This window comes from Gossypium hirsutum, unplaced genomic scaffold, assembly GCF_007990345.1.
Source record: "Gossypium hirsutum isolate 1008001.06 unplaced genomic scaffold, Gossypium_hirsutum_v2.1 scaffold_1464, whole genome shotgun sequence".
NCBI classification, from domain to species: Eukaryota; Viridiplantae; Streptophyta; class Magnoliopsida; order Malvales; family Malvaceae; genus Gossypium; species Gossypium hirsutum.
This window is the reverse complement of record NW_024403632.1, coordinates 1-8,722: the sequence shown is the minus strand read 5'-3', so window position 1 is coordinate 8,722 and position 8,722 is coordinate 1. Positions and strand designations below refer to the sequence as shown.

Sequence of the window (8,722 nt, the reverse complement as noted above, 5' to 3'; positions counted from 1 at the left end):
TTGTTAACAACCTTGTAAAATCTTATGGGAAACTTTGAAAACTTGTAAACCTTGTAGTGGCAGAATCATGTTATTTTAAAAAACAGTTAAGTATCAAACCTTCTTTGTCACGGCTTAAAGTGAATGGATACTACGCACCAGGTAGGATTCAAGAAAAGAGAGGTGAGTCATTAGACTGCTTAAGTACCTAGCTCTTCCATGACCCAATCCTAGACATGCATACATCCATTGCCACACTTTAAGCTTATTACTTGTCCATGAACAACAAATTAAGTTTAAGTCTATTTAAAATATTTATGTCATTTGAAAACATTTACGTTGCGGAAGCTTTGCTCGGTTATCGTGATATTTTAAAAATAAGTAACTTTTATAAAACGCGCTCTAGAGCTAACCAATTTAATAACCCCAAATATTAAAAATAATAAAAAGAGCGGCCTTATTACAACTTTAACCAGAATAAAATAATCAAAATAATAAATGCAAAACTTATTTTAAAGAAAACAAAACTTAATCTTCGTGGCCACTCTGAATCCCGCCCAGCTCCAAGTCCATCGATCTAAGGCTCACCTACAAAGATGGGAAAAAGAGGGGTGAGTTTGGAAAACTCAGTGTGTAAAGTATCCCAACCAGAGCCCAAATCAGTTCAAGCTTTACTGGGCCTAAGCCCTATTCAGAATTTAGTGTTAACTGGGCCTTAGCCCATATCAATATTAATCTGGGCTATAGCCCCTTACAGTAACAGAGTATACTGGGCCTAGCCCATATCAGTATCAATCTGGGCCGTAGCCCTATTACAAGTCGAGATATATTGGGAAACAGGGTACCCATTCCTTGCCCATAACTATAAAGAATCAAGATAAACCCTATTCTATTAATACAATGTCTACATATGTCAAGAGTATTACATAACATATAAGATCTAACCTTAACTTACGAAGACCATGCATAATAACAGGAGAAAAAAACGTTTACCTCATCCTGAACCTCTGGGCCCGTTGGCCACTAACCTTTTTTCCCATTAAGCCCAAATTTACCGAAGTGCACGAAATTACGCACTCTGCATCATACTACTTGCGATTATCAAATTAGCAACCAAACCACCACACGCTGCACGCTCCAGTTCCTAATCCGGCTTTTCGGCTTTCCGATCTGTCTATGTGGTGTCGTTTCCACCTTTTGTGACGAACTAAGAGTTCCCACACGAACTGCCTACATCAATTACTAATACGTTACTATTCCATAGACTTATCTGCAAATCCTTACTAAAAATCGACATTAAACACTTTAGGCATAGTGTTCTTACCTTTCCGAAAAAAATGATTAGATCTATCTGGTCGTTCCAAATATCCAACTTCGATTAACCAACCAAATATAGGAAAACAAATCAGATATCACCACTAAACCTTTTGTACAATCAACAGCACCCTTTGCATTATGGGGTTTTTCGGCTTTTACCTTATCATGAATAACGAAAGAAGATTCGAGCGTTTACCTATATTGTTATGACACTACTCCCAATCGATTGTAGATCCAATACCAACAAGAAGGGAAAAATACTCAACCAAGGGTTCGGCCTTTGTAGTACCTCAAAGTAGTAAGATTTCGGTTTTGAAAGAAGATACGAGGTTTGGCTTCAATGGAAATTCGGTTAACCAGTTTGTTTGAGGATTTAGAGAGAAAAGAAGAAGAATATGAAGGATTTAGGTTCGGCAAAAGATAGGATGAATTAAGGAGAAGAAAAGAGAAGAGGGAGAGATGAGAGAAGGATAGAAAAGATAAAAATAGAAGAAGGAAAAAAAATCCTAAACGCCTAAAATATTCGGCACTCTTAGCTATGGCCGAATGAGTGATATTCGGCATAGGAATTCTTTTTAAATTTCAATTCTCTAATTTGCAGCCTTATCCACCTGCTTGCACCCGCTTCAGCACGCTGCAGGAGTCCTGGTCGACTCCAATCCTTCCCCATGCGTGCGCAAAACAAAACCACTCCTGCGTGAGATGAGCTAAACTCCAGACCTCGTCTGCCCATGTGCCCACACCTGATCTACTGGCCACGGCACAACACTTCTCCTCTAGTAATATACGTTTTACAATTATTATAAACAACCTTCCTGCTGAAGCTCCGGTTACTTGCGAAATAAAAAGGAAATTTTTGCTGTTGTACATCTCGAACCTGCGACCTCCTAAACCACAAACGTGCTTCCACTGCACACAGCTCTCCTTGTGTCAACTTCATTCGCAATTTTCTTTAGGCCTATTCAACCGCAACCTTACTCGTGCTTGAACCCAGGCACTTCCCACGCCCTCCTAGCGTGCTTGCCACTGAGCAATACTTGCTTCTGACATATTAGCCTAAAAAGTTAATAAGCTTACCTGCACAGCCCTTGGTTTTTCTAAAAAAAACCCACAGTTGCACACGCAGGGAATCAAACCCCTGCTCCTTTCCTACTGCTATACACGCTTAACCACTAGCCTGACTCCTCTTATGTCCCATTTTACCTCACTATTAATAAACCTTAATGCCCAGATCCCCTAAAGAAACAAATAATTAATTCTTTTTGCTAGAGTCTTGGATCGAATTTTTCCCATACTTTAAATACTTCTAATTTATTTTAAAAAACTAAAATATATAATATAACCATAATATGAAAATTATCAAACAAATAGATATATTTTTTTTCCTAATAATAATTATAATTTCCATAAATCATAAAAATAGATACAGTAAATTTTCTAATAATAATTTAATTTAAACACTAAATTAACAACAATTTTATAAGTATATTTGTATCTATATATTATATAATGATAATAATTTTCATAAAAATTAAAATATAGTATAACATAAATATTTATCAATATATTTTTTAAACACTAGTAATATTTAAAACTTCTCAATATTCAGGTTTTCTTCTATCCGAATCCCAGACTCAAAGCCCAACTCTTCAGGCCCAATTTTTGGGGCGTTACATTTAACCTAAAAACTAAATATCCTTTTGAAATTTCAAAAGCATGAGTTTTGGAAATTATAAAATGATCTTGTATCGAGGATTTGAATGTTGTGTCCTATCGTGCTGGGTTACGCTTTTTTCATTTGTTCAAACAATCGAAGATCCTTTGGAATTTAACTACGTTTTCTAAAAACCTTTAAAATGAAAGAAATGTTGATGTTTGGCAATTCAGGGAATAGTGTCTATCGTGGTTGGGTTGCAATCTCCCGTTATTCAAATAATCGAATGTCTTCTTCGGAATTCACCTCATATATTCCAATGGAGGCAATGGTTCAATATTTAAGAATCGAGGAATCGTGCCCTATAAGCTGGGTATCGATTTTCGTTGGACCAAATAGTTGGGCATACCTTTTGTTATTCGAATTATAAATTTTCGAACGTCGAAACAAGAAGATTTTTAGCAAAGACTCGGGTTATTCAAATGTTTAACAAGAACAAATTCAAAACATTTTTAATTTTAGACAAAAGGACAGTATTTAAATCGATTTGTATCAATTTTGGGCGTAATGAGGGGTTAATCCTTCCTCATACGTAACCAACTCACGAGTTTATTTTCTCATATTTCGTAGACCAAAAATCATTGTTTTAGTAAACCAAAATGTTTTATAAAACAACCCAAATTTCTAGGTGATCCAATCACACCTAACAAGAAAAAAATTGGTGGCGACTCCATTTTCCGCTTTCCAAAAAGTCGATCCATCATTTTTAAATAAAAAAAAACGAAAAAAAATAGTTTCGACAATATGTTATATATATTTATAAAAAAGTTTTATACATAAATTTTATTGTATTACTAATTTATGTTGTGTAATATTTTTATATATTTATATCATATCAATATTTTTATTCATGCATCGTACATATTTTTTATATTCAGAGAGCAAAAGAATCAAAGTTGGCATTAGAAAATTTACATGTTTTGGTAATTTAAATATAAATATAAAATTGGAAATTATACAACAAATTTGATATATCCAAACATGTTTGTCGGATGGGTAGGTGAAGTGGATCCAATTATTACAATTTATGAAATTTATACACATGGTTGATGATATCATCCACAAAAGCTTGATTTTTAATCCTTTTCCTTAATAAACTTAATGGCAAATTTTCTTCTTTTTTTAATCATTTTCTTTTTATTATACCTTTTCGTGTATTTACTAAAATATTATTTGTATTCGATATCAATAAAATTATAAAAATAAAAAAATATAAAAATGGTAAATTAAAATTTTAAAAATATTTATTTAAAATTTACAAAAAAAAAACTATTTTCACAACAGAATTACTTTAATCGCATATTTTCATTAAAAAAGTAAGTAGGTGTACCAAATTTCAGCAAAATAAAATTAGTATGAAAGCTTTATAAATTTAAAAACACAATTATGATTTTTAGATGTGATGCTTAATTTGAAATAAATCTCATAATTAATATAAAAAGATTGTGTGTATATTAATTTTAAGTTGAAAATAGATTTATGATAAATTTTTAATTATTTTTTATAATATAGTAATTATCTTTATATAGATGTAAGTTTGAGGATTTACTTTTTTGATACAATATTTATAATTAAATATGATTACATTTTTATTTTTAAATAAAAAGATAAAAGTTTGAGCGCGTAAAAAATTATATTCTCTTGTACGGACAAGAATATCGATGCCAATGAAGTTAAAATTCGATTAACTTAAAAGATTTACATTTAAATCACTTATTTATCAAATTATATCATTCAAATTATATTGTTAATAAATTAAGCAATTTATGTTAATTTCATTAATTATTCTAATGAAAAGTTGACTCAAAATGAAGAAAAAAAGTTGATTCAAAATGTATACGTGACTAGCATATGCATATTAAGACAAACATTTACCTTAAAATTATTTAAAAGTTGGCTTAGAAATATTTCACATATGCATATTAATACAACATTATCGTGGTTTGGTCCACAATTTGTGGATTTATTTTATGCACAGTTCCATGATTTTATTTTGTTCATTTTTTTATAATTTTTTATTTTATCCACTTTATTTTTAATTTTTTAAAAGTAGATGTAATTGTGATTTTATTTTTATTTTATCCACTTTGTTTCATTGTTTTATTATGTCTACAGTTTTATAGTTTTATTTTGTCTATTTTTGTCAATATAAAGATGCTGCCGAATGATTTGGTCTAGATCTATTAGGAACATTCTTGAAAAACTTTATCATGATAAATCATAGTGATGGTGATAGATTCGAGATGATAAGGAGAATGATAGGTCATCTGAGACTTAACCTTTTGTGCACCACTGATATGGAGAGTCTCCTGATACTTTTGACAATTTTTTTTTATTGATTAGTGTCTATCGTTAAGTTGATTTGATTATAGCAATTCTAAATGTGAATTTCAGCGATTTGATTAAGGTTGATTTTTTTTATTGTGTTTTTGAATTATTCCAATGTTGCACTATCAATTCGTTCATCTCGTTTTTTAGATTACTTTGCAGCAATAGCATTTATGCATTAGCTTGTAATGATTTATTTATCGTTTGTATTATATGTCATGCCTTTGTATTATTTTTGCTCATGATATTTATGAATAATAGTATTTTCTTAAAAAAATAAAAAATATATATTATAGAGGTAAGAAGTATACATTTTACGTATAATAATAAAATTTATTCTATTCCTAAAGTACATCAAACTTATCTTAATTTTTTTTCAAAAATTTCTCTTAATCTTGATGAACATCCAATTAATAATAAAATATTCATAACACTTTGACCATTAAATTAAATTTAAATATTCAATTTATAAAATTAAACAAAAACTAAATACTAGATGATTTGGAATTTAAATATCTGATTTTGTTATTCTGATAGATAAAGCGATTTTTATACAAACATAAAAAAATCACATATTTTATTACACTGTTTGATTTTTCATTTGTAAATTACTTACAATGAACATGTCCAATTGATGAATAACTATTTTCCACAAATATATATACATATATATATATTATTTATACTCGAAAATCAAAAGAATCCATTTAAGTTCTCAAAGATTTGTGATGAAGCAAGAAAAAAAGTTCCTATACCACTGCCAATGTAATGATCTATCGAAGCTACCGCGCAAGCCTCTCATCCTTGAGTTTCTCCTCTTCAACGGTGCTGTCTTTGTTTCAATTTCTTTTCCCGATTTTCCATTTCCGAATGGTACCGAAACTGGCAAAGTAGATCGAGGCATACCATCTTTTGTTGCAGCGCCATGGATTAGTATCCTGCTAATGCCAGCATAGTGTAATGAATCTGCAATTTGCAGGGCGGTAACACCTTTTTTAGTCCTTGCTTCCACATCTGCTCCTTTCTTTACCAACAATTCTACCACATCAGTATGGCCCGACTCGACAGCACAATGCAAAGCACTGTATCCCTCTTCGTCTTTAAGTCGATGTCAATTCCCTTATCGATCAGTGTCTTTACGGCATCGATTCTTCCTTTGAACGAGGCTCTATGTAAGGCTGTCCATCCATGTTGATCACTTCCGTTGATTGCCGCACCGTTTTCGATCAGCCTTTGGATGGATCTCACTTCACCTTTTCGAGCAGCGAAACACAAGCTGTCACCAAGCTTGAGCGCGTCAAAAAGTCGTACGTGACCGTATTCGGCCGCAACATCATAGGCAGTTTTGCCTGTTTTGTTCCGAATATCTTGTTTGCTCCCTTTTGAAGCAAAAACTTCACGATTTGCTCGTCTCCTAATCCGGCCGCGATATGTAACGGAGTGTCACCCTCTTTCGTATTGCGAACATCTGGTTTCGAGCCATTGGCTAATAGTAGACGGATGCAATCTTTTCTTCTTTCCTCAACTGCTAGATGTAAGGCTGTGTTGCCATCCTTTGAAAGGGCATCAACATTAGCCCCTTTAAGAAAAAGAAGTCGGAGTACCTCGACATGGCCACCCACCGCCGCTCGGTGAATCGGACCCCAACTAGACGACTCGGACCGTTCTGTGCTAGCCTTATGTGCCAACAAAAGCTCAACAATCAATTCTTCACCACTCCCTGCAGCGGCCTCAAGCGGGGTCGAACCTAACCGGCTACGAAGCTCAACATCGGGCTCGAATTCAAGCAGTAATTGAACAATATCAGGTCTGCTCTGAGCTATCGCAATATGGAGTAAGGTTTCTCCCTGTTGATCAACTGAATTGGCTGGATTCCACGCCGGGTCACTCCGGTCCAGTACTTCTCTTACATCGTCCATGGAACCATCCATAACAAGTTGAGCCAAAACAGGTGAACCAACAAACATGATCTTGATACCAGTATCAACAAACACTTGTTTCTTCTTCGTCGTAAACCAATCATTCGGAACGGCATCGAAACTCGACATCGAACCCTTGATCGCAGCTCCTGGAACCACCACGCTATGCAAGAGGAAAGAATCATCACTGCAAGGAACGAATCCGGAAGAAACGAACCTAGAGGGAGATGATACACAATCTCCACAGTTACCGTCCGAGTGGCGCTACAATTCCCGTGAGCGGCTTCACCGTGTACCGGTCCTTATTCCTCGGTTGGATCCGAAACGCGACCGGCATCGTGTACATAACGTTGCGAAGCGTGAGCTGGCCGGAACATTTCTGGCCTGGTTCAACCCCGATAACAACAAGGTTAGATGGCTCTAAAGAAATAAGCCTATCCATATCTTTGCTTGCAAGCTAGGTAGATTAAACTGTTCTTTCCTCGTTCAATTTTGATACATGGAAATCAAATTAAATCAGTTTTTCTTGGTGGGTTTTTAGAGAAAATCAAGACCCAAAGATCATAAACCAAATGAAAGTAAGAGAAAAATGGAGAAAAAAAAGTGAAGTGAAGAAGAAAGGTGTCCTAGTATTTAAAAGGAGAATGAAAAGACCGGACCGGGTTTAAACGAGAGATTGCCAAATGGCGGTGTTAAAACAATGGTAAGACTTGTTCTATTCGGCATCCTTGCTGTAATAATTCCTCCTTATGTTACAGTTGTATCAGTTAAACTCCGGCATGTCATTTTCAGTTCTGCTATAAGGTAAAATTTACTATTAAGTCCTTATATTATACAAAAGTTGTATAGTTAGTCCATGTACTTTTTAAATTTTGAAATTTTAATCCCGAATAAATAACCGGTAAATTCATTAGGTTCAATTCTATTATATCCGAAATCTCAAGTAACAAGCATATTAGCACAAAACAACAAATTACGTCATTTTAGTTAATAGACTTAGCAATGAAGATTAGACATTCAAATTTTAAAATATAAGAACTAAATCCGCAACTTATGCATAGTATACAACCGATTGCAGAATTTGGCCTAATGGATTTAAGTTTTAACTACTACATTTAGATTAAAATTAAATTTTCAAATTCAAAAATAGAAGGACTGAATCCAAAACTTATACATAATACCGAAACTAATAACACAATTTGACCTCCTTTTGGTAAATATTTTCAATAGGTCCAAGATGATTTTTTTTCCTAAAAGAATCATAATTTGATTTAGATTATTTAGAGCCACTAAACATTAATTAACATTTCCATACAATTAATTACAAGGAACAAGCTAGCATGGTTAGAATAAAGTATGTTTTTAAGCATCATTTTAAATTATAATAGACAGAAGGAATCATCATAGAGAGTATGTTTCCAAAGTTACTTTTAATTTGTGAAACCTTCCAAATGTCTTTAACAAT

At 33.3% G+C, this 8,722-nt stretch overlaps 1 pseudogene; it reads right to left on the bottom strand.

The window, feature by feature from the left end:
• Window positions 1-6,053: 6,053 nt before the first annotated feature.
• On the bottom strand, window positions 6,054-7,843 carry LOC107936297 (protein VAPYRIN-like; annotated as a pseudogene).
• Window positions 7,844-8,722: the final 879 nt, after the last annotated feature.